Here is a 24445-nt window from a genome sequence, read left to right as displayed (position 1 = left end):
AATTGAACCTTTTCTGATTTAAAAAAAAAATATGATTTTAAGCGGATGCACAGGTTTGCAAATTACCAAGATGATAACTCCTAGCTTCACTAGTTAATCTAACTCCCAGTTATATCTCCATTCAGACAACAGTAAAACACAGATTCAAAAGACCCAGGTAACGGAACACAATAACCTGGACTGTCAAATTCAATGTGACTTCCCCTCACTTCAGTTCATGTTCACCGCAACTTGAGGCGACAAGAGCAAGTCAGAGGCTGGGAATCCTGTGACGAGTTATTCAATTCCTGACTCCCCAAATCCTGTCCTCCACAAGGCACAAGTCATGAGTGTGATGGGATACTCCCCACTCGCCTGGATAGGTGCAGCTCCAACAACACTCAAGAACCTATACACTTATCTTCCCCACCTCTCACCCCATCTTCCCCTTCCTCTTTCTACCCCTCTTTCTCTCGTCTGTCTCTCCCGCTCTCTCTCTCTCTCTGATCGTCTGTCTCCCTCTCTCTTTCTCTCCTGTCTCTCCCAAACTCACTCACACTCTCTCATTATGTCTCTCTTGCGCGCTCCCTCTCTCCTCGTCTGTCTGTCTCGCTCTCTCCCTCTCTCTCGCCATCTGTCTCCACCACTCTTCGATCTCTCGTTCTCATTATCTAACTCCCTCCATTTGATCCCTCCCCTCGGTCCCCTCCCAGCCTCCAGATTCTGGGACAGGGGCTACCCCGACAACTATTTCAACTACGAGTTGGAGGAGTTCAATAACTGCGGCGTGATCCGCAACAAAGCCTGGGCCAACGCGGCATGTAACCAGGCCAATCACTGGATCTGCAAACGGAGAGCGGAGAAACCGCCCATCAGCCTGTGATCCCCGTCTCCGCAACCAGTCAGGGCCCCGGCAGCGAGGGCGGTGGAACGTCAAATTGTGACGGCGGGTGTTGGAAATGCTTCTCCCCATTCGATTTCCGTGTTCGGTGTTTGAAGTTGCTGTAGTTGCCATAAGAGGACCTGCTGGAGCAGTGCGGCGGGGAACCGGATGCCCTTTGTTTGGGGTGAAGTCGGACGCTGACATCTAACCACATTCGGAAAGCCAGGGTCGGGGGGGGGGTGGTTGTCTAAGAGGGGCATGCGGTCTTTTCTGATGCCCAGTGCAGTTTGAATGCTATTCGCACCTCATCGATCTGACTCGAACGACTGTGGGTGGTGATCCTCACCGAAACCTCTGAGAGAGGCGGGTTCCGCTCTTCTCTGTTGGGCGCATGATTCTCCTGTTCCGAAATAAAGCTGATCTTCAACGCGAAGATTGTGGCCCCTCACCTCTTTTCAGTCCCCGGGACTCCCCTGGTGTGTCGCCATTTCGCCTTGCAGGCTCATCGAACAGGACTGAGGGAGCGCCGCACTGTCAGAGTGTCAGTGCTGAGGGAGCGCCGCACTGTCGGAGGTTCAGTGCTGAGGGAGTGCCGCACTGTCGGAGGGTCAGTGCTGAGGGAGCGCTGTTCTGTCGGAGGGTCAGTGCTGAGGGAGTGCTGCACTGTCGGAGGGTCAGTGCTGAGGGAGTGCTGCGCTGTCGGAGGGTCAGTGCTGAGGGAGTGCTGCACTGTCGGAGGGTCAGTGCTGAGGGAGTGCTGCACTGTCGGAGGGTCAGTGCTGAGGGAGTGCTGCACTGTCGGAGGGTCAGTGCTGAGGGAGTGCTGCACTGTCGGAGGGTCAGTGCTGAGGGAGTGCTGCACTGTCGGAGGGTCAGTGCTGAGGGAGTGCTGCACTGTTGGAGGGTCAGTGCTGAGGGAGTTCTGCACTGTTGGAGGGTCAGTGCTGAGGGAGTTCTGCACTGTCGGAGGAGCAGTAGGCACAGAATCGAAAATTATTTTTAAATCTGTCAATTGATACATACGCAAGTTTAGATACATTAAATATTAACATTAAATTCATCAATTGGCAGAAAAAATACACATTTAAATGTGATTAATGAATGTGTCAATCGATAGAAAAAATACAACTTTAGATGAATTTAAAATGAGAAATGAGGATATTAATGGACAGAAGCCAAACAAGTTTCGATTAGTTCAATATTAATACTAAATGTGTTAAGTGACAGAACAACTGCAAGTTTCGATCAATTAAACCTAATTATTAAATATGTTGACTGACTGGACAAATCCAAGTTTAGGTAAAACACATTTGAGTATTAAATATGTTAAATGGTGGGGGGAAAGCAGAGTTGCTTATTAAATGCAGCAATTTGCAGAACAAATGCAAAGCTGGACAAACTAAACCTGAAGATTTGATGTTCAGCCAAATTGTTATTTGGGCTGCGCCGCACATTTGATGATTGTTGATGTTTTAGCAGAGCAAGAAGTGAATTATTTCCTGAATATTTTCTGGAGCTGGAGACGGTGATTTATACAAATAACCTGTTCAACTGTTAAGTTTAATATTGAAATTGAATCTACCAAAATATATTAAATGTGTTACTGAAATTAAATAATTATAAAAAATTATCAACTATTGAAATTAAATATAGCTACAAAAATACATTACATTCAATATCAAAATTAAATAAATCTGCTGAAAGATTATATTAATTGGCAGAAGGGCAGGTTCCCCTCAGTATTGTCCCTCCGAGAGGGCAGCGCTCCCTCAGAACTGACCCTCCGACAGGGCAGCGCTCCCTCTGTACTGACCCCGCAACAGTCCGGCTCTCCCTCAGTACTGACCCTCCGACAGGGCAGCGCTCCCTCAGTACTGACTCTCCGACAGTCCGGCTCTCCCTCCGTACTGACCCTCAGACAGTCCGGCTCTCCCTCAGTACTGACCCTAAGACAGTCTGGCTCTCCCTTAGTACTGACCCTGCGACAGTGCGGCGCTCCCTCAGTACTGACCCTCTGACAGACCTGCGCTCCCTCAGTACTGAGCCTCTGACAGAGCTGCGCTCCCTCAGTACTGACCCTCGGACAGAGCTGCGCTCCCTCAGTACTGACCCTCGGACAGAGCTGTGCTCCCTCAGTACTGACCCTCGGACAGAGCTGCGCTCCCTCAGTACTGATCCTCCGACAGTGTTCAGTCAGGAAGGATCTGTATGACACTTCGATGGAATGAAGGGCGCCTACTTATTCAGACCAAGTGACACATGAAGAAAATGGCGGCATTCCCCACAGCTCCACACCGGTAAAACCTACTAATGACACGATCAAGGCAATATGCAATAGCCTGAAACCTTACACGAGGGGAGCCGAGATTTCAAACTACGTGGTCCAGTCCATATGTGTTGGAGGCCTGTGTCGTATGTTAGGGCGGTGGTGGTGTAGCGGGTGGTGGTTGGTAGGGGGAGGGCTGCTTGTAAATTCCCTTGGCCATATGGACAGGACATTGTGACCGTTCCTCAGGGAATGATGGCCAGATTCTGCCCTTCTTTCATACCCATGAGGTTGTACTTTACGAGCGAAAGATCGGGTCTGAAAGGGTCGACAAAGTGAATCGTGGGAAGATCGGGTTCCAGACAAATGACTCCAATCAGCTGTCAATATCTAGTCAATTATATTGTTAAACTGTGTTATTGTCATGTCATTTACATCGTTAATTGCAAGACAAACATGTTCTTATTTTTCAATTGGAAAAAGATATTTCAATTTCATCAGATAAGTTCTAGTCGTGTATTTTGTTTCTGTGCCCCTTGCAGAGGCTGTCAATTTGTTAATTAGTTTGGAGTTAGCCAATAAAATAAAACGGTGTATAAATAGGGGATAGTTGGGGCACTGGTTGTGTGAGAGCAGAGCTGAGAGACTGAGTAAGTCAACAGACTTCCTCAATGAAGAAAAGGTCTGTCCTCGGTTTCTGCTTCACAATCCAGATTGGATCCTTTCAACTCCCCGCGGCCTTGAGCAATCACAGGGCCCCGTAGAGACGGGCGTCTTCAGACACTTTTCAGCGTTTCGGGAAACCCCACCACCCCGGCCCATTCTGTAAAACACGAACAAACGCAACAACGGGTGCAGAACGATTTGCCATTCTGTTGCCTCCCTAGCCCCCACACAGATGAAGGACAACGGTAGGAATGATGGAGCAGATGCCAGGCCAGCGCTCCCTCAGCGGCTCTGCATCATTCTCTGGAAGAACAGGTGGAGGCGGATTGCGTTCTTCTCACAGATAGCCGGGAACTTCGCCCCGCAGGCCTCGTCGTACCAGCGCCGCAGCCTCATCAGGCCACAGTTTTCCCTCATCCTGTACGTCCTGCTGAAGGCGTTGTCCGGCTGTCCCGGCCCCCAGAACCTTCCGAGGGCAAAGCAAAAGCAAAAAAATAAACAAGAAAGCGGTCAGTGCTCAACTGGCGGGATTGAGATCCTTTATCTCATACGAGCAGAAAGAGCCCCGCAACCACCCCGCCCCGTTCAGATTAAACAATCTGACCCCTGACCCTGTGCCTAACCCAGTCTGACCCCTGACCCTCATGTAACCTGTGAATTTCAAGTGTCCTCTTTTCTCTTGACCAAGACTGACCTCTGCACCATTGATCCAGTGCCTAACCCTGATTCCTCCTGACCCTCTGCTAACCCCTGGCTCCCTACATAACCATTCACCCTCTGCCTAAACACCCTCATGTCTTCCCCACTCCCTGACCTTCAGCCTAAGCCCTGACTCTCCCTCACCCTCTGTTTCACTCTGACCCTTTTCCTAAACTCAACCCTTTGCCTAACCCCTGACATCATGCCTAACCCCGGATCATTTACATAACCCCTGACCCCCTAATCAACCTGTCACCCAGTCTGACCCCTAATCCCCTCACCCACATGTAACCTGTGACCTTCAAGCTGGACTTTGTTCTCCTGACCTAATTTGATCTCTGCTCCATCGAACGTGCGTCTCATGTTGATTCTCACGACCCTCTGACTCACCCTTTACTAGGCCTTTCTCCTCCGACTCACACAGTAGCCCCAGAGCATCAGCCTATCTCTACCTCAGCCACCCCTCGGTCAATCCCATCGCCACCACCCCCCCTGCCCACCGTAAAACAAACATGGGGCTGACCCTTTGCCACCCCGACCCCTGACGCACTCTGTTACTCACGTTTTCCCATCCATGACCATCGTCCCATCCACCCACATCCAGATCCCTTCAGTCACCAAGTCTGTCATTCCGATCCAATAGGAGGCTTCTTTAGCTTGCTCAAACAGGAAATTCTGTGGAAGTGGAAGGGCATCGTTAGTGGGCATCGGGGTAAACAGGAAATGTTGTAAAGGGAGTAATAGGGTGAAGGTGAAACTGGGGAAAGATGGGAATGGGGAAATAGGGTGTGGGCAACACGTTGAAGAGCTTTGGAGAGAAAAGGAGCTTGGAGATGGGATAGTCACTCGCAAGGACGGAGTGGGAAGGAGAATTCAAGGTTGTTTTTAAGGACAGGGCTGATGATGGCAGGTCTGAAGTAGAGTTAGACAGTGGCTGAGGAGAGAGGGATGTTTGCACTTGGCTAAAACTGGTGGCCGGGGAGGGTATATTCGGTCTGGTGACTGTTCATGTGATTTTGCGGGGTGCGCACTACATTTTTGATGGATGGTTCCTTCAGGAACTAGGATCTTATTCCTGGTATGAAAGAGAAAACAGCTGGGCCCCGGTAAATGATCACGTGACCAGGTTACCTGGGAGATGAACAATAGGGAAACAAAGGGTCAACAGGGGTGAAAAGGAGTGATAAGTGGTGGTTTTCAGTTCAAGCAGTTGGGGTTGAGAGTTTAGAACAAGCTGGAGTGGAGGAAATATCTCTCCAGCACCATTCAATTGAAGTTCTGGCTGCGTGTAAAGAGAGTTAAAAATCATGTTAAATGAAGGACTCTTATTGACCGTGAGTTGAATTTCTGACATAGCCAAGCTGAAGAGTGTGTTTGAATGGGAGAGAGATAGAGAGATTGGGAGAAAGAGAGAGATAGTTTAACATACAAATCTCAAGAGTGAAAGAACATTAGGACCAAGAATGTCCTAAGCCAAGCTGGCTCCGCTTAAGGCCCCAGAAGCGTCCATGTTGAATGTGGTGTTTGCGAACTTGGGGCAGCAGTGGAGATTTGAAAGGACCACCTTGCTAGAGGTAGTTGGAAGATCTCAGCCTATGTACAAATCTGTAGCTCAGAGAGGGCATGAGGGGAGATATGCGAGAAAGATGAGTGTTCAGGTCTTGGGCGGTGTTGAGAATGGGGAGGTGGTCTTAGAGAAAGTTTAGCCAGGTGGGCTTGTGGATGGGAAGAGGAACTCAGCAGATGCAACTGATTGGATAGACTCAATCTTATTGACAAGGGAGTGTGAGAGGCCCTGGCACTTCTGGTTGGAGGTGAGGGCAGCGGGGTGACATGTTACCTGCACCTGGTCGTTGTTGACGATGGCAAGTGTCCCTGCTGGCTTGAGCACAGTTCCTTGCTCTGCTCCCAGCTAAGTCTGGTATCCGTTAACCGGAAGCAGCTTCTTGAGTATTGGAGCCAGCCAGGATCACAAATACTCGAGGGACATTCTGCATTGAGAGAGGGAAAAGTGGTAACGTTCAGGAATCTATGCTCAGCTAGCAACGTTAAGAGTCCTCTCTAAATGTTGTGACCCTTCACCAATTCCCACCCCCCCCCCACCCCCACACCGTGGGACTCCTATCCCATCCCCCAAAACTGTGTGTATCCTCACCCACTCTGCCAATCTGTGGGACTCATCACCTCGCCCTCCTGCACACACTTTGGGACTCTTCGCTACCCCCTCAAACTGTGGGACTCCACAGCACTTCAACCACCACCCAACCCCCCAAACTGTTGGACACCTCAACCCTCCCTGAGAAAAGCTGTGGGAAACCTGACCCCTCCCCCCCACCAAACTGTGGAACTCCCCAGCACCTCACTACCCGCCACCACCCCCAGCCCCCCGGCCTAAACTGTGTGACTCCTTAACCCACAAAGTGTGGGATTCGTCATCCCCTCCAGAAACTTTGGGACACGTCACACCCACACCCCTACTGAAAAATGCTGGACTCCTCAGCAGCCACCACCGCCACCCCCCAACCAAACTGTAGGGCTTCTCACTTTTCCAATTAGACTCGCGGGGCTGATTGAGCCTCCGCCTGTTCCTGTGTTACATGCTCGAGGAGGGGGCTGAATGGACCTCCTTCTTTTCATGTCTAACAGGCTTGAGAGTGCGTGGTGGAGAGCTGAATGAGCCTGATCCTCTCTCTCACCACCCCACTTGTCAGAGGCGACAGGGGCACATGCTCACCATACTTCTCGCAGAACAGGTGTAGCCAGTGTTCGGTAGTGTTTTGGAAGCGTGTACAATCCTGTTGGTCTTTCAGTTGGGTCTGCTCTTGGAGGTTGTGTAAGCTGTCAGTGGCGTTCTGCACTCTGTCCCGCACGATGTGTAAATTCTCCGAGGCACCCACGTCTTGTGGAGGCAAAGTGAGAGAAAAAGAGAGAAATTTGTCAGTGGTCAGTCCTACACTGCACTGCGATGTGGCCCTCCCCACACATACTGGGCCTCGGACCAGGGATAGACAACCTCCTTTCCCCGAAGTACACGCTTCTCCATTTCTGAACCAATCCCAGATTGTCAAGTGTCTCTCGTCGACAGGGGATGTATTATTACACAGACAGTGGTAAAGGCTGAATTTTTTCAAATCCCAGAGGGAAACCTGAAGCAACTGTCATAACCCATTTTTTCAATTTGTATGTTTCGAGGGCCAGGCTTTGATTCAGCAGTAATAAGACCACTGAGTCTCAAGGGCATTTTTTTATAAAACTAAATTAAACATTTATTAATACAAGGAGGATTGTAAACACATATACGTCCAAAAATTACTACAATAATAACGACAAAAATCCCCTAATTAATCTGACTGAGTTAGATCCCCGGCAAGGCAACAGTAAATCGCATAGATTTAAACAGATACCTGGCAAAGCACACTCTGGACAATCAAAATCAAAGTGAAAGTCTTTCACCTCTGGATCCTTGCAGGCAGCAGCTTGAGGCTTCTCGCACTTGTTGGATAATACAAAGCCTCCACCTTGCACACAATCCCCTTTCTCCTTTATAAACATCTTTCTCTTTGAATGTGAATTTCCCATTCTATCATTGGGCTTTTAACTTTACCTCTTCTAACAATAACATCCTTTCATGCCACCTATTTTATTAGTAACCAGAAAAAAAAAGCGAAACACATTTCCTGGCGTCATATGGCTTAGTGCAAGATTTCACTCATTACTTTGAGATGGATTTTAAAAATACAAACTGCCCCCTTGACAAAACTTCCCCATGTTTACCAAATTACCACATTCAAACCACCTTCTTTATGTTCATCAAAGCCTCCAGAACAGCTGGCTTTAATCCAATTACGACACACACACATAGACACATACACCACTTAACAAGGTTTAAAAAATATTTCCCAAATGCATTATAGACATTAATCTCAGCGTGACAGATGACAGTGTCGTGGTAAAGCCACTCGACCAGCAATCCAGTCCACTGCTCTGGGGACACGGTTTCAATTCCCACCACTGCAGATTCATAAAATCTGGAATTGAAAGTTCCTCTCAGTCCTGATGACCATGAAATGACCATCGATTGGAGTAAAAACCCATCTGGTTCAGTATTGTCCCTTTAGGGGAATTAGTAAATCTGCTGTTCTTACCCGCGGTCCGGCCTACATGTGACTCCAGACCCACAGTAATACGGTTGACTCTTAACTACCTCTCAAGGGCAATAAGGGATGGGCAATAAATTGATGTGTCGATAAGAAAAACACTGCAATTTCAAGTAGGCCTCGCTGCATTGTCATGCTTTTTCCGGTATATTTAGTTAGAATTGTGTCAGTAAAACCATATTTGAAACCAAAATTAATTTAATAACATAAGAGTTAGGAGCAGGAGTAGGCCATTCGGCCACTTGAGTCTGCTCCACCATTCAGTAAGATCATGGCTGATCTGATTGTGGTCTCAACTCCATTTTCCTGCCTTTCCCCGCTGGGGAACTGATAACCTTCGACTTCCTCAGCCTTGAATATGTACAGTGAGCCGGACTCCACTGCTCTGTGGGGGAGAGAATTCCACAGGCTGATGTCCCTCTGAGACAAGAAATGCCTCCTCATCACCGTCTTCAATGGAGGCCCCTTATTCTGAAACCGTGACCACCCTCACCATGTTGCAGATTCCCCCATGAGAGGGAAACATCCTCTCAGCATCCACCCTGTCGAGGCCCCTTCAGGATCTGATATGTTTCAATAAGATCGCCTCTCATTCTTCTCAACTCTAAGAGGGGACTTGACAGAGTCGGTGCTGAAAGGATCTTTCCCCTCGTGGGGGTGACCAGAACGAAGGAGGTGGGAGAGGCACAGTTTAAAAAGGGGCCTCCCATTTAAATTGGACATTAGGAGGAATTTCTTCTCTCAGAGGGTCGTGAGGCTTTGCAGCTCTCTTCCCCAGAGAGCGGTGGAGGCTGGGTCACTGAATATTTTTTTGTTGCAGAGGTAGATAGATTCCTGACTAACAAGGGATTCAAAGGTTATCGTGGGGCGGTTCGGCGGAATGTGGAGTTGAGGCCACAAACAGATCATGACCTCATTCAAAAATGGAACAGGCTCGAGGGGCCGAATTGCCTCCTACAGCTCCTAATTCATATTTTCATTGGACGCTCCAATTATTACAGGCAAAACCTGTCCAAGGTTTCCTCATCAAGCAAACGCCTTCATCCCAGGAATTATACGTATACACCATTTCTTCAAGGCACAAATCAGGAGTGTGATGGAATACTCCCCACTTGCCTGGACGAGTGCAGCTCCCACAACAGTCAAGAAGCTCGACACCATCCAGGACAAAGCAGCCCCGCTGGATTGGCAGCCCATCCACAAACATTCACTCCCTTCACCACCGGGGCACAGTGGAGTCAGTGTGTACCATCTACAAGATGCACTGCAGCTCACCACCACCTTCTCAAGCGGCAATTAGGGATGGGCAATAAATACTGGCCCAGCCAGCGACTCCCGCATCCCATGAATCAATAAAGAAAACTCGGCTTCCTTTCTTCTCTCCAGCTAGCGAATTGTGCACAGAAAGCTCCCACGAAGAAGGGATGTAAGGATCATCAAATCATACATATTAGCAGGAGCAGGCCACTCGGCCCCTCGACCTTGCCCCGCCATTCAATCAGATAATTCAATAACAATTCAATAGTTCCATAATTATATAAGCACTAATAATTATTCAATAACATTCAATAACACGCTTGTACAAAATGGCAGGGAGACAAAAAAAAATGTAACTATCGTCCAGTTAGCTTAACATCTGTCATTGAGAAAATATTAGAGTATTATAAAGGATGTAATAGCAGAACATTTGGAAATTCATAATATAATAAAGCAGTGTCAGCATAGTTTCAGCAAAGGGAAATCATGCCTGACAAATTTATTAGAAGTATTTGAGGAGGAAACAAGCAGGATAGATAAAGGGGAACCAGTATATGTATGTCCAAAAGACGTTCAATAAGGTACCGGTCATAAGGCTACTTAAAAAGATGATAACCCATGGTGTAAGGGGTTGCATATGAGTATGGATAGAGGATTGGCTAACTAATAGAGGACAGAGAGTTGGGATAATGGGGGCATTTTCAGGATGGAAACCTCTAACAATTGTAGTGCCACAAGGATCAGTGCTGGGGCCACAATTATTTTCAATATGCATCCATATCTTGGATGGTGGAAGGGAATGTACTATCGCCAAGTTTGTGGATGACACAAAAATAGGCGGGAAGGCAAGTGGTGGGGATAATAAAATGCATCCACAGAGGGGCATGGGCAGGTTCATTGAGTGGACAGAAACTTGGCAAATGGAACATAAGGTGGGAAACTGTGGAGTTAAGCACTTTGACAGGACAAATAGGGGAACTGAATGTTATTTACATGGAGAAAGACTGCAGAAAGCTATGGCAGAGGGATTTAGGAGTCCTTGTGCATGGATCACAAAAAGCTAACATACAATTCAGCAGGTAATCGGGAAGGCATATAGAAAGTTGTACTTTATATCAAAAGGAATAGACTATAAACACAGGGAAATCTTGCTAAATCTATTCATGGCACCATTTGGACCATACCTAGAATAGTGTCAACAGTTTTAGTCCTAGTTAGTTTAGCAGATAACTGGCATTGGAGGCAGCCCAGAGAACATTCACTTGGTCAATTCCAGGGATGGAGGGATTTTCTTATGAGGAGAGGTTGAGTCGGTTGGGTCTGTAGTCATTGGAGTTTAGAAGAATGAGATTTGACCTTACTGAAACATAAAATGTTATTAGGGGGCTTGGCAGGGTAGATGCTGAGAGGCTGAATCCCCTTGTGGGAGAGTCTAGGACCAGAGGGCATAATATCAGAATAAGGTGACGCCCTTTTAAGACAGATGAGGAGGAATTTCTTCTCTCAGAGCATGGTGGATCTGTGCTGGATCTGTACCTGCTGAATCATTAAGTATATTCAAGATTGATGTAGACAGATCTTTAATCAGGAAGGGAATCAAGGGGCATGGGGAAAAGGCAGGAAAGCGGAGTTGAGCATTATCAAATCAGCCATGATCTCACTGAATGGCGGACAAGACTCAATGCGCTGAATGGCTTCCTTCTACTCCTACGCTTTATGGACTTATAGAATCGTGGCTAACCTGAGTGTAGACTCAACTCCACCTTCCTGCCTACCCCTCCCTACCCACAACCCCCACCCCCCTCAAATAACCCTTGACTCCCTCATTGATCAAAAACAGATCTAACGAAGCCTTGAATATATTCAATGATCCGACCTCCACTGCTCTCTGGGGGTGAGAAATCCGCAGACTAACAAGCCACACAGGAAAAAAAATGCCTTATGTCAGTTGGGGAGTCGGTGGTGGTGAGAGGTAAAGTCACTGGGTTAATAATACAGCAGACCCAGGCTGGTACTCTGGGGTTCAAATCCTACCACAGCAACTTTTGGAATTTAAATTCAATTAATAAAATCTGGAATTAAAATCTAGTCTCTATAACGGCCACCATAAATCTATCATTTATTGTTCTAGAAACCCATCGGGATCACTAATGTCCTTCAGGGAAGGAAATCTGCTGTCCTTACTCGGCCTGGCCTACATGTGACTCCAGACCCCCAGCAATGTGGTTGACTCTTCACTGCCCTCTGAAATGGCCAAGCAAATCACTCAGTCCATGGAAACGGGGATTAGGGATGGTTAACATATGCTGACCTTGCCAGCGACGTCCACACCCCAAAGAATAAATAAAAAACATCTTCAATGGGAGGCCCCTCATACAGAAACTGTGTCTCCTCGTTCTTGATTCCGCCACGAGAGGGAAGCATCCACCCTGTCAAGCCCCTCTCAGGATCTTATATGTTTCAATAAGATCACCTCTGATTCTTCTGAATGCCAATTTGTACAGGCCCAATCTTTGTTTCAGAGAGATCTGGCTGTCTTAGCGTTTGAGTCACAATAGGTTAGTCTGCAGGTAGAGCAAGTAACTAGGAAAACTTGTAGAATGTTATCATTTATTGCGAGGGAGAATCAAATACAAAAGTAAGGAGGTTATGCTTCAATTATACAGGGCATTAGTGGGGCCACATCTGGAGTCATGTGCACAATATTAGGCACCTTATTTCAGAAAGGATGTAAATACATTGGAAAAGGTTCAGAGAAGGTTTACCAGGCTAATACCAGAGATGGGCGGGTTGTGTTATGAGGTAAGGTTGGACAGGCTGGGCTTGTATCCACTGGAGTTCAGAAAAGGAAGAGGCGATTTGGTTGAAAACTTTAAGATCCTGAGGGGTGTCGACAGGGGGGGTTTGGAGAGGATGATTCCCCTTGTGGGAGAATGGAGAACGAGCGGTTTAAAAATGAGGGGTCACCCATTTCAGACTGAAATGAGGAGCAGTGTTTTCTCTCAAAGGGTCGTGAGTATTTGCAAGTGTCTTCCTCAAACGGAGGTGGAAGCAGAGCCTTTGAATATTATTAAGGCCGAGTGAGATTGATTCTTCATTAACAAGGGGGTGAAAGGTTATCAGGGGGTTGGCAGGAATGCGGGGTCAAGGTTACAATCAGGTCAGCCGTGATCTTATTGAAAGGCGGAGCAGGCTCGAGGGGCCGAGTGGCCCAGTCCTGTTCCTAATTTGTTCGTCACTAAGACAAACCCCTTCGGCCCAGGAATCAGCTCAGTGAACATTGCCTGAACTGTTGCAGTGTAAGTATATTTCTCCTTAAGAAAGGAGAGCAAACTGGACAGAGCGGTCTCACCAGCCGTGCTTGTGTACTTACAGTTCGTTGCAAAGTATATCACTAGGCAAAGTAGGCCCACACAGGCGACGACACCAGCGATGGCCAATGCCATGATGATAGTTTGGACCCACTTTTCACAGAGAGCTGCCCCTGATATCACAGAATGAAAAGGGAATAATAAAAACTGCAATCCTATATCACACTTCACCAGCCAATGAGTACGAAATCAGAACCGTTGACCCGGTTGCAGTGCAGGAAGCGCGTCACCAAATTTACACACAAGAACCCCAAATGGCAAAGAAATAAGGACCCAGATCATCTGTGCTCCCAGTGACATGGTTTGAGGGGGAAATCTTGGCTCCAGGGTCCTGGGGAGCAATGTTCCCACTCCCCCAGCTGGTTTACAGTGCTGGCCGGGAGGACATTTACATCCACCTCAGGTGGCAGGTGCGGCCCGCGGTTTGATGAGCTCCCTCAATACTGACCCTCCGACATTGTGGCGCTCCCTCAGTACTCACCCTCCGACAGTGCAGCGCTCCCCCAGCACTGACCCTCCGACATTGCAGCACTCTATCAGTACTGACCCTCCGACAGTACGGCGATCCCTCAGTACTGACCCTACGACAGAGCGGCACTCTCTCAGTACTGACTCCCCAACAGTGTGGCGTTCCCTCAGTACTGACCCTCCGACAGTGCGGCTCTCCCTCAGCACTGACCCTCCGACAGTGTGGGGATCCCTCAGTACTGAACCTCCGACAGTGCAGCGCTCTCTCAGGACTGACCCTCTGACAGTGCGGAGCTCCCTCTGCACTGACCCTCCGACAGTGCAGCACTCCCTCAGTACTGACAATGCGACAGTGCGGCGCTACCTCAGTACTGACCCTCCGACAGTTCAGTGCTCCCTGAGTACTGACCACCCGACACTGCAGTACTTCCTCAGAACTGACCCTCCGACAGTGCAGTACTTCCTCAGAACTGACTCTCCAACAGTGCTGTGCTCCCTCAGTACTGACCCGTCGACAGTGCGGAACTCCCTCAGTAGTTACCCTCCAACAGTGTGGCACTCCCTGAATGACGCTCCAACAGTGTGGCGCCAAGTCAGCGAAAGGAAATCCAAAGGAAGGGCCACCAATGTTGTAGTTATTATAATGTGTGGTGCACACGAGGCCACGATGAAAGTCAGGGAGCAGGGAGGTTTTGCAGATATTACTCAGTGATGGGTTGGGGGAGGGACTCGAGCGCGAGGAGAATGGACCCAGTGCCGTTCGGGAGTTTGTTTGCTCGCACTCACTTTGGCGTTCGACCTCGTCGTAATCCTGTTCCTCCAAGACGTCATCTTCGATATCCATGATGAGGTCCGGCAGGTCATCATCTTCGTCGTACTCAAGGGAATCGACATCCCCTCCTGTTGAACCGTCATCATCTACACCTCTCCGTCCAGGGTTCCTGGGGAGCCCTTTAGACCCCCTCATTCCCCCTTCACCCTCAACTGATCAACCAGTGCGAAAGACAGAGATGTCCACTCACCTCAACTCCCCATATAATCTTACCCTGTATTCAAACCTTCACCAGCAACAGATCCATTTCAACCACCTCACTCAGTCGAATGAGTAATTCAACAAATCCAACTGTGAAGCTGAGTTGACTTTTCGATTCATGCAGTGGAGGTTATTTTTGAAGTGTATAAGGATCAATTTGCAGGCTTAACAGTGTGAGGAATTCTTAATTTTGTGTCTATTTTGCAATTTATTTCGACATAACCACTGCTTAAAGCTTTCGTCTGAGATTGCATCTTAATTGTTCAATAAAGATTTGAGAATTTAATTATTTTTTTAATTCATTGCTCTGCATAAAAGTATATCAGTATAGTTAGAAATAGAAGTATTATTTGAGCTGTCTTATTAATAAGCTAATGATGTATTATTCAGATTTAGAGTTATTTGATTATGTTAATAACACATTATTAAAATCAATCAAATATTTAGTATACTAATGATGGATTAGTGAGATTAATTGAAAAATGAGTCTGAAAATAATCCATTAAGGTAAATTAATAATTAAGTATGGAAAAAGTTAATTTAAGCAAAATTAATACCTGGCAAAATTAATGATGGACTATTGCAAAAATTAACAATTAAAGATCAGTGAAGCCAATTAATCACTAGGCTGATTAATGATCAACAACTGGGATAAATTAAAACTTATATATTAACAGATTATAAAATTATAATATATCACTGTTAAGCAATTGAGAATGATTACACCTACACTAATAATAAGTTATGAGTAATTAATTCGAAGCTTTGTTGAATTAATTCGGATTGTTAACAGTGGACATTGAAATTAGTTATAAGAGGCACCTGCTATAAATTGTTGACATTAACTTGTAATTAGCTACATTAAAGAGGGAATATGTTTACATAAGAAATACAATCATTAAACAACTATTATGAATTGGAAGTAAGAATAATAACAGGTTGTTGACATTAATAATTTGGTAGATGTGATGGATAATACTAATTTGTAATTAGATATATTAAGTACAGATTATTAAGATTATTTAATAATTAGATGTTGATTATTGAGTCATTAATACAAATATTAGTGATATTTAATGATTAATGGATAATTAGCTATATTAATAATAAATTACTGAGATTAAATAAAACTTGCATAAGTGATAGTTCATTACATTTAATTAATACTTACAGCTCCTAATTATAGATTATCGCCCTCCTCAGTACAGACAATTAGACGGTCTAATCTAGGGAATAGAGATGATTTAATATTTGGATTAATTTTCGATTAAGTTTAATAATTAGATTTATTAAAAATAGCAATAGACTAATTAATGGATAATTATATTAATAGATTATTCAGCAATTAAACTGAATAGTATTGATTATTAAGCTAATTTAGATATATTAATGATAAATAACTAAGATTATTGAATAATTAAACAGATTAATGATAATATGCATCAAAATGAAACATATTAATATTAGATTTATTAGATTATTGAATATTCTGACGGTTTATTGGCTCAGCACTTCCGGCGGACATTTTGGGGAGCGGGAAGGAGACGGAAGTGAAGTGGCGACCCCGGGAATGAGGTTATGACCCGGGAAATGATTCCCGGGAGGTCACCGCTGGGACAGAGACTCAGGGCATCACATGACAGACTGCGGGGTGAGAGTCAATGGAGCAGAACAGAGAGCGAAACAATATTAATATAATAAAAATAAATGGAGATTCAATGGAGCAGAATATAGAACGAAGTAAAATTAATATATTTATAACAACTGGAGACTCAATGGAGCAAAATAGAGAAGGAAGCAAAATTAATATATTAATAATAACTGGAGACTCAATGGAGCAGAATAGAGAGAAAACCGATACTCGATGCGGCGATGGGGTAGTGGTTTTGTCATTGGATTACCCGAAACCCAGCAGCACTTTCTGGACACCCGACTTCGAATCCTCACCGCGGCAAATGGTTGAATCTGAATTAAATAAATATCTGGAATTAAAAGTCTAATAATGACCATGAAACTATTGTTGTAAAAACCCATCTGGTTCTCTAATGTCCTTTAGAAAATCCGACCTTACCTGGTCTGATCTGCAGGCGGCTTTCACAGCAAAGTGGTTGAATCTTAAAGATGCCTCTGAAGAAGGGCAATAAATGCTGGCCGGGCCAGCGACGCGCCCACATCCCATGAATGAATAACTGCAGAGTCAATGGAGCAGAACAGGGAGAAAATCGATGTTAATATGTGAATAATAACTGGAGACTGATCTTCCATTTAATCACTGGCATAAAACAACTTTAATATCTGAATAATTGTCATATTCCGGTTTATGTGAGATAACAGTCCACAAGTTTAAAATACAAAGTCTATTGTTTTCAGAAATGATTTACTGATGTTGAGACTTGAATTCCCCTCTAATCCTTTGGTAGATGTGAACGAGCGAATCACCTTCTTGCAGGCAGACTGGACATCGACAGTCACAAAGCCACCGCGATAGCAACTTCTCCCATTTCCAGCGCTGTAACTGCTGGCTGCTATCTCCACCCAGAGGCAGCATGTATCTCTGACAGTGCAGCACTCCCTCAATACTGATACTCCGACAGTGCGGCACTGCCTCAGTCATGACCCTCCGACACTGCAGCGCTCCCTCAATACTGATACACCAATAGTGCGGCACTCTCTGAGGACTGATCCTACGACACTGCGGTGCTCCCTCAGTACTGACTCTCCGAGAGTGCGGCGCACTATCTATACTGATTCTCGGACAGTGCGGCACTCCCTCCGTACTGACCCTCCGAAAGTGCAGTACTCCCTCAATACTGACCTTCCGACATTGCGGTACTCCCTCAGTACTGACCTTCCGACATTGCGGTACTCCCTCAGTACTGACCTTCCGACATTGCGGTACTCCCTCAGTACTGATCCACCGACACTGTGGTACTCCCTCAGTACTGACCCACCGACATTGTGGTACTCCCTCAGTACATAACTTCGCCAGTGCCGCATTCCCTCTTTACTGAGCCTCCGACAGAGCGGTACTCCCCCAGTACTGACCGTCAGTTTGATCGTGACCGGCTCCGACATCCGTTTGCAGTTCCAGTGCTGCGGAGCGCTGCACACAGCGCTAGCCCAGGCTCCTCGGCGCAGGGAGATGCAGTTCTTGAAAGCTCCAGCCCGTAGGCGAAGTGACTGTCGGGGCTGCCTTGGTCCCAGAATCTAGGAGTTGGGGTGGGGTGAGTGGAAATAAATAGGGTTTGAGAGTGAAAGTACCAGCACCGGTACAGCACGGGCTTAGATACAGAGTAAATCTCCCTCCACACCGACCCCATCAAACACTCCCAGGACAGGTACAGCACAGGGTTAGATACAGAGTAAATCTCCCTCCACACCGACACCATCAAACACTCTCAGGACAGGGAGAGCACGGGGTTAGATACAGAGTAAAGCTACCTCTACACCGTCCCCGTCAAACACTCCCAGGACAGGTACAGCACGGGGTTAGATACAGAGTAAATCTCCCTCTACACCGTCCCCATCAAACACTCCCTGGACAGGTACAGCACGGGGTTAGATACAGAGTAAATCTCCCTCTACACTGTCCCCATCAAACACTCCTAGGACAGGTTCAGCACGGTGTTAGATATATAGTAAAGCTCCCTCTACACTGTCCCCATCAAACACTCCCAGGACCTGTGCAGCACGTGGTTACATGCAGAGTAAATCTCCCTCTACACCGTCCCCGTCAAACACTCCCAGGACAGGTACAGCACGGGGTTAGATACAAAGTACATCTCCCTCTACACTGTCCCCATCAAACACTCCCAGGACAGGTACAGCACGGGGTTAGATACAGAGTAAACCTCCCTCTACACTGTCCCCATCAAACACTCCCAGGACAGGTACAGCGCGGGGTTAGCTACCGAGTAAAGCTCCCTCGACACCATCCCCATCAAACACTCCCAGGACAGGTACAGCACAGGGTTAGATACAGAGTAAAACTCCCTCTACACTGTCCCCATCCAACACTCCCAGGGCAGGTACAGCACGGGGTTAGATACAGAGTAAAGCTCCCTCTACACTGTCCCCATCAAACACTCCCAGGACAGGTACAGCACGGGGTTAGATACAGAGTAAATCTCCCTCTACACTGTCCCCATCAAACACTCGCAGGACAGGTACAGCACGGGGTTAGATACAGAGTAAACCTCCCTCTACACTGTCCCCATCAAACACTCCCAGGACAGGTACAGCGCGGGGTTAGCTACCGAGTAAAGCTCCCTCGACACCATCCCCATCAAACACTCCCAGGACAGGTACAGCACAGGGTTAGATACAGAGTAAAACTCCCTCTACACTGTCCCCATCCAACACTCCCAGGGCAGGTACAGCACGGGGTTAGATACAGAGTAAAGCTCCCTCTATACTATCCCCATCAAACACTCCCAGGACAGGTACAGCACGGGGTTAGATACAGAGTAAAGCTCCCTCTACACTGTCCCCATCAAACACTCCCAGGACAGGTACAGCACGGGGTTAGATACAGAGTAAAGCTCCCTCTACACCGTCCCCATCAAACACTCCCAGGACAGGTACAGCACGGGGTTAGATACAGAGTAAAGCTCCCTCTACACTGTCCCCATCAAACACTCCCAGGACAGGTACAGCACGGGGTTAGATACAGAGTAAAGCTCCCTCTACACCGTCCCCATCAAGCACTCCCAGGACAGGTACAGCACGGGGTTAGATACAGAGTAAAGCTCCCTCTACACTGTCCCCATCAAACACTCCCAGGTCAGGTATAGCACGGGGTTAGATAAAGAGTGAAGTCACACGACCACTATTGGTGCCCATATCTTCCTGGGTCTCCTCCGCACTCATCTGGTCATTATCCCCTCCGGCGGCCTTTTCCTCTCGCTCCACCTCAACCTGCCTTTCGGCTGACCCGGTGAGCGCTCCTCCAGCCAGCTGTTGTCCGCTTGCTGCTTCCGTCTATCACAAACCTCCTCCTCATCATCATCCGCCATGTAGGGGGAACTCCCCTCCTCTTCAGCACCCCCTGGGCTGATTTACCAATCAGTTCAGACCGATTGTCCCAGCGCTCCTTTCAAAACTGGCTTCACATTCTTCACTCCAGTTTTCTCACTCACCTCACCCACACGCCCTGTTTGTTATCAACATAAATTCGGCCAAAGTAAAGGAGGGGATTATTGATCCATATCTGCAATCGCCTGGACTAAATCGCGTTTCGAACGAACCAAATCCTGTGCCTCACTTTTCAAAGAGACTCGTTATTGAGGTTAACCATTGATTATTAACGGCCAATTCAAGGTAATCTCTCAAACAACTTGGATTATGTACTGCAGATTATTCTGTATTTGGAATTAATAATTAATAGTTACAATTATGGTGTGATTGGATTTGGTTTGCCGATATATGTTAAAGGATAAAGTGATTAATTATTTATTTCTGAATTAACAACTGTAAGTAAATGCAGATTAAACCTTCCGCATCATTGCCGGATCAATAAGAGATTTTTTTTAAAAATACCTTCACAAACGTTGAGAATGAGTTTTAAATATTTCGATAAATTACTAAACGTTCACCTAAATCATAACGTATTTTGTTTGTTAGATTAGTATTACTGATCGATTCGGATTAATGTATTGAACACCCTGATTCCGAAATAGGTTGATTAATTATTAAATATTTAGCCAAAATGTTCGATGAGCCAAACGTTGAACATTTGGTTAGCGCGGGTGAAGATCAATTAATTATTTCAAAGTAATCAACGAGGTAGATAAATAATTTGCATGTGTTAATATATAAAGGAACACACGTTTAATGAAATTAACTATGATTATTAAATAACAAACGAATTTAGTATTTAGACTGCGCAAACATTTACAGATTATTTAGTGATTAGCACAGGTCTATGCAGAATAATAAGTATTTCTTGAATACAAAGGTTAAATATGATTGTGAAATATTCAACAACATTCTTAAATGTGTACAAAAAGTATTAAATGTATTTATTGTTGTTTAACTATTGATAATACAGAGAAAATGAATGATGGGTTATTTAATGAACGAGTTGATTTAGGGAACAAACACAAATTTTGATAAATTAATTATAAATACTAAACACCTGAAAAATGTATCATTTAGGCAGAGAAAGGCAAGTTTTGATCAGTTATATTATGAGCATTATGTATTAAGCTTAATTATACCATTAATTGTGCAAATGTTTACTGATTATTACAGATTTAGCCAGGCGGCTAATAAACAGTAAATTCTGCTATTGTATTGGAACAGCACAAATTTACATAACTACAGTTATTAAATATGTAGCTGAGTTATTATTGTTATGCTAATTCTTACCAGCCATTACCAGCCAGTCATTTATTGAAAATTTGTGATACATAGAACAAAGATAAGTTTAGAAATTATCAATGCTTTTAAGCATGAAGCCAAATTATTATTAAAAGCAAGTTTTATTTAAATTTTGAATGAGCTGTTGTTTACTGATTAATATAGATTATTTGAAAGTACTGGATTATTTAAATAGGCTAATTGGTAGAATAAAGACATGTTTAAAGAAAGTAAAATATATATACGAAATGTGTTAATTAACAGAACAAACGCAAGTGTAAATCGAATGTTTCAAATCTGCCAATTGATACAAATGCACGTTTAGATAAATTAAATGTTAACATTAAATTATTCAATTGAGAAAACAATTACTCGTTTAAATTTAATTAGTAAATGTTTGAATCGGGAGAACACTACTTTGAATGTATTTAATATTAATCCTGAGTACATTAATAGACAGAAGGCATACAAGTTCAGATAACTTGAATATGAATGCTAAATGTGTTGAGTGACAGAACAACCGCAAGTTTAGATAAAGTAAATCTAATTATTATGTTGACTGACAAGACAAATCGAAGTTTAGGTAAAACAAATGTGTGTACTAAATATTTTAAATGATGGGGGAAAAGCGGAGTTGCTTATTAAACGCGGTAATTTGCTGATCAAATGCAAAGCTGGACAAAGTAAACCTGAAGATTATTTGTTCAGCCACATTGTTACTTGGGCTGCGCCGGTCATTTGATGATTGCTGACGGTTTAGCAGAGCAAGAAGTGAATTATTTGGTGAAGATTTACTAAGATATTGAAGGGATTTAGGAGCTAGAGACGATTATTTATGCTAAGAAACTGACCAATTATTAAATTTAATATTGTAAATGAATCTGCAATAATATGTTAAACTGAATACTGAAAATAAATATGCCAAAACATCTTAAATGTATTACTGAAATTAAATAATCAAACGTTAACAAAGTACCTATTGAAATTAAATATACCTACCAAAATGTATTAAATTAAACATCAACATTGAATAAATCTGCTATAAGTTTATATTAATTGGCTGAAGGCCCCCACATTTAGGCAAATTGAATATTATTACCATGTGTTAAGGGACAGAACCAACACAAGTTTAATTAGAGTAAAAGCGATTATTAAATATGTTAATTGACAGGAATATATCGATTTAAAATCATCCAAAATATATTACATTTGAAAATTAAATTAATTAAATCTCTCAAAATATATTAAATTGAATTAACAGAACAAATGCAAGTTTAAATGGAATATGATTATTAAATCTGCCAAATGATTTCAACGCAAATTTAGATAAATTAAATGTCAATACTATATGCATTAATTGCCAGAACACACACACACGTTTTAAATAATATTACTTTGTTAATCAATAGGAAACAGCACGAGTGGAGATAACTTACTGACCATGTTAATTGACAGAGGACACAATTTTAGACAACTTGAAAACCAATACTAAATAGGTTCACTGGCAGAACAAATGCCAGTTTAGATAATGTAAATCTAATTATAAAATATGTGAACTGAGGGAACAAACTCAAGTTTAGGCTGAATATCTAGTAAACATTAACATTAAATAAGTCAGTTGACAGAGCAAACAAACATGTTTCAATATGATTATTAAATGTGTTAATCGACAGCGTGAAAAAGACACGAGTTTGGACAAACTGATCAATGAACCTTAAATGTTGCAATTAAATCTGTCCATATATTAATTCACAGAACAAACACAAATTTAAACTGAATATCATTATTAAAACTGTTCAATTGAGGTAAATATAAGTTTTATATAAATATTAACATTAAATCTGTTTAAATGTGATTGGAATTCAATAGATATTGAATTGATATGAATTTAATATTGAAATGAAACCCGCCAAATGATGAATTGAAGCTTTGAATTGTAATTATCTGATAGAAAGTATCAGGATTCCTCAGGGAAATTGCTGAATGTTGGATTATGTTAATATTTGGGGGAATTAATTAGTATTTTTGATCATTTGAGTTTAGGGGATGTTAATGGTTAATTGACGATTATCGGTTGCCCTCCGGCTAATTTCTATCACTTATTGGATAATCCTCCCTCTGAGGCCCCGACAGAAGCTGCCTCCGGGACCAGGCCGTAGAAAAAGCCTGGGCCTCTCCCCGCGGTGCCAGGGGGAATTAGGCCGTACCCTGCACGCGCCGCCCGGCTCTAGAACGGATCGCCACCACCGCCATATTAGGTAAGGCTGGGACCGGAAGAGGAGGTATCCAGGGGCGAGGGAAGGAAGAGGCGTAACCTCGGGCATACATGACGTCAGGGTAAGCGACTGTTGCGTCTGGCATCGCAATAGTGAGAGAGATGCGCGCGCAGCGAAGATTCCCATGGACACCAGAGGGTGAGAACAACCCGGAGTGAAAATAGAGGAAATTAATTAATAAATTAGAGAGAGAGAGAGTAACCCAGTGTGAAAATAGAGGAGGAAATTAATTAATAAATTAGAGAGAGAGAGAGTAACCCAGTGTGAAAATAGAGGAGGAAATTAATTAATAAATTAGACAGAGAGAGAAAAATTAACCCAGTGTGAAAATAGAGGAGGAAATTAATTAATAAATTAGAGAGAGAGAAATTAACCCAGTGTGAAAATAGAGGAGGAAATTAATTAATAAATGAGAGAGAGAGTAACCCAGTCTGAAAATAGAGGAGGAAATTAATTAATAAATTAGAGAGAGAGAGTAACCCAGTGTGAAAATAGAGGAGGAAATTAATTAATAAATTAGAGAGAGGGGGAGAGTAACCCAGTGTGAAAATAGAGGAGGAAATTAATTAATAAATTAGTGAGAGAGAGAGAGTAACCCAGTGTGAAAATAGAGGAGGAAATTAATTAATAAATTAGAGAGAGGCAGAGTAACCCAGTGTGAAGATACAGGAGGAAATTAATTAATAAATTAGATAAAGAGAGTAACACAGTGTTAAAATAGAGGAGGAAATTAATTAATAAATTAGAGAGAGAGGGAGAGAGTAACCCAGTGTGAAAATAGAGGAGGGAATTAACTATTAAATTAGAGAGAGAGAGAGAGGGAGAGTAACCCAATGTGAAAATACAGGAGGAAATTAATTATTAAATTAGAGAGAGAGAGAGTAACCCAGTGTGAAAATAGAGGAGGAAATTAATGAATAAATTAGAGAGGGAGAAAGATAGTAACCCAGTGTGAAAATAGAGGAAATTAATTAATAACTTAGAGAGGGAGTAACCCATTGTGAAAATAGAGGAGGAAATTAATTAATAC

General features: G+C 44.2%; 1 protein-coding gene across 2 annotated transcripts in view; it reads right to left on the bottom strand.

Annotated features, from left to right (window-relative positions):
• LOC144672805 (C-type lectin domain family 17, member A-like) overlaps positions 1-19867 on the bottom strand; it is a 198878-nt gene extending 179011 nt beyond the window's left edge. For both annotated transcript variants that reach the window (XM_078534792.1, XM_078534793.1), the window contains exon 1: positions 19824-19867. The gene's annotated coding sequence lies outside the window, so the exon portion shown is untranslated. The remainder of the gene's footprint in view (positions 1-19823) is intronic.
• Between the last annotated feature and the right edge of the window lie 4578 nt (positions 19868-24445).

This window comes from Cetorhinus maximus, unplaced genomic scaffold (genome assembly GCF_964194155.1).
Source record: "Cetorhinus maximus unplaced genomic scaffold, sCetMax3.hap1.1 HAP1_SCAFFOLD_44, whole genome shotgun sequence".
Lineage (NCBI taxonomy): Eukaryota > Metazoa > Chordata > Chondrichthyes > Lamniformes > Cetorhinidae > Cetorhinus > Cetorhinus maximus.
This window is presented reverse-complemented; position numbering and strand designations above follow the sequence as displayed.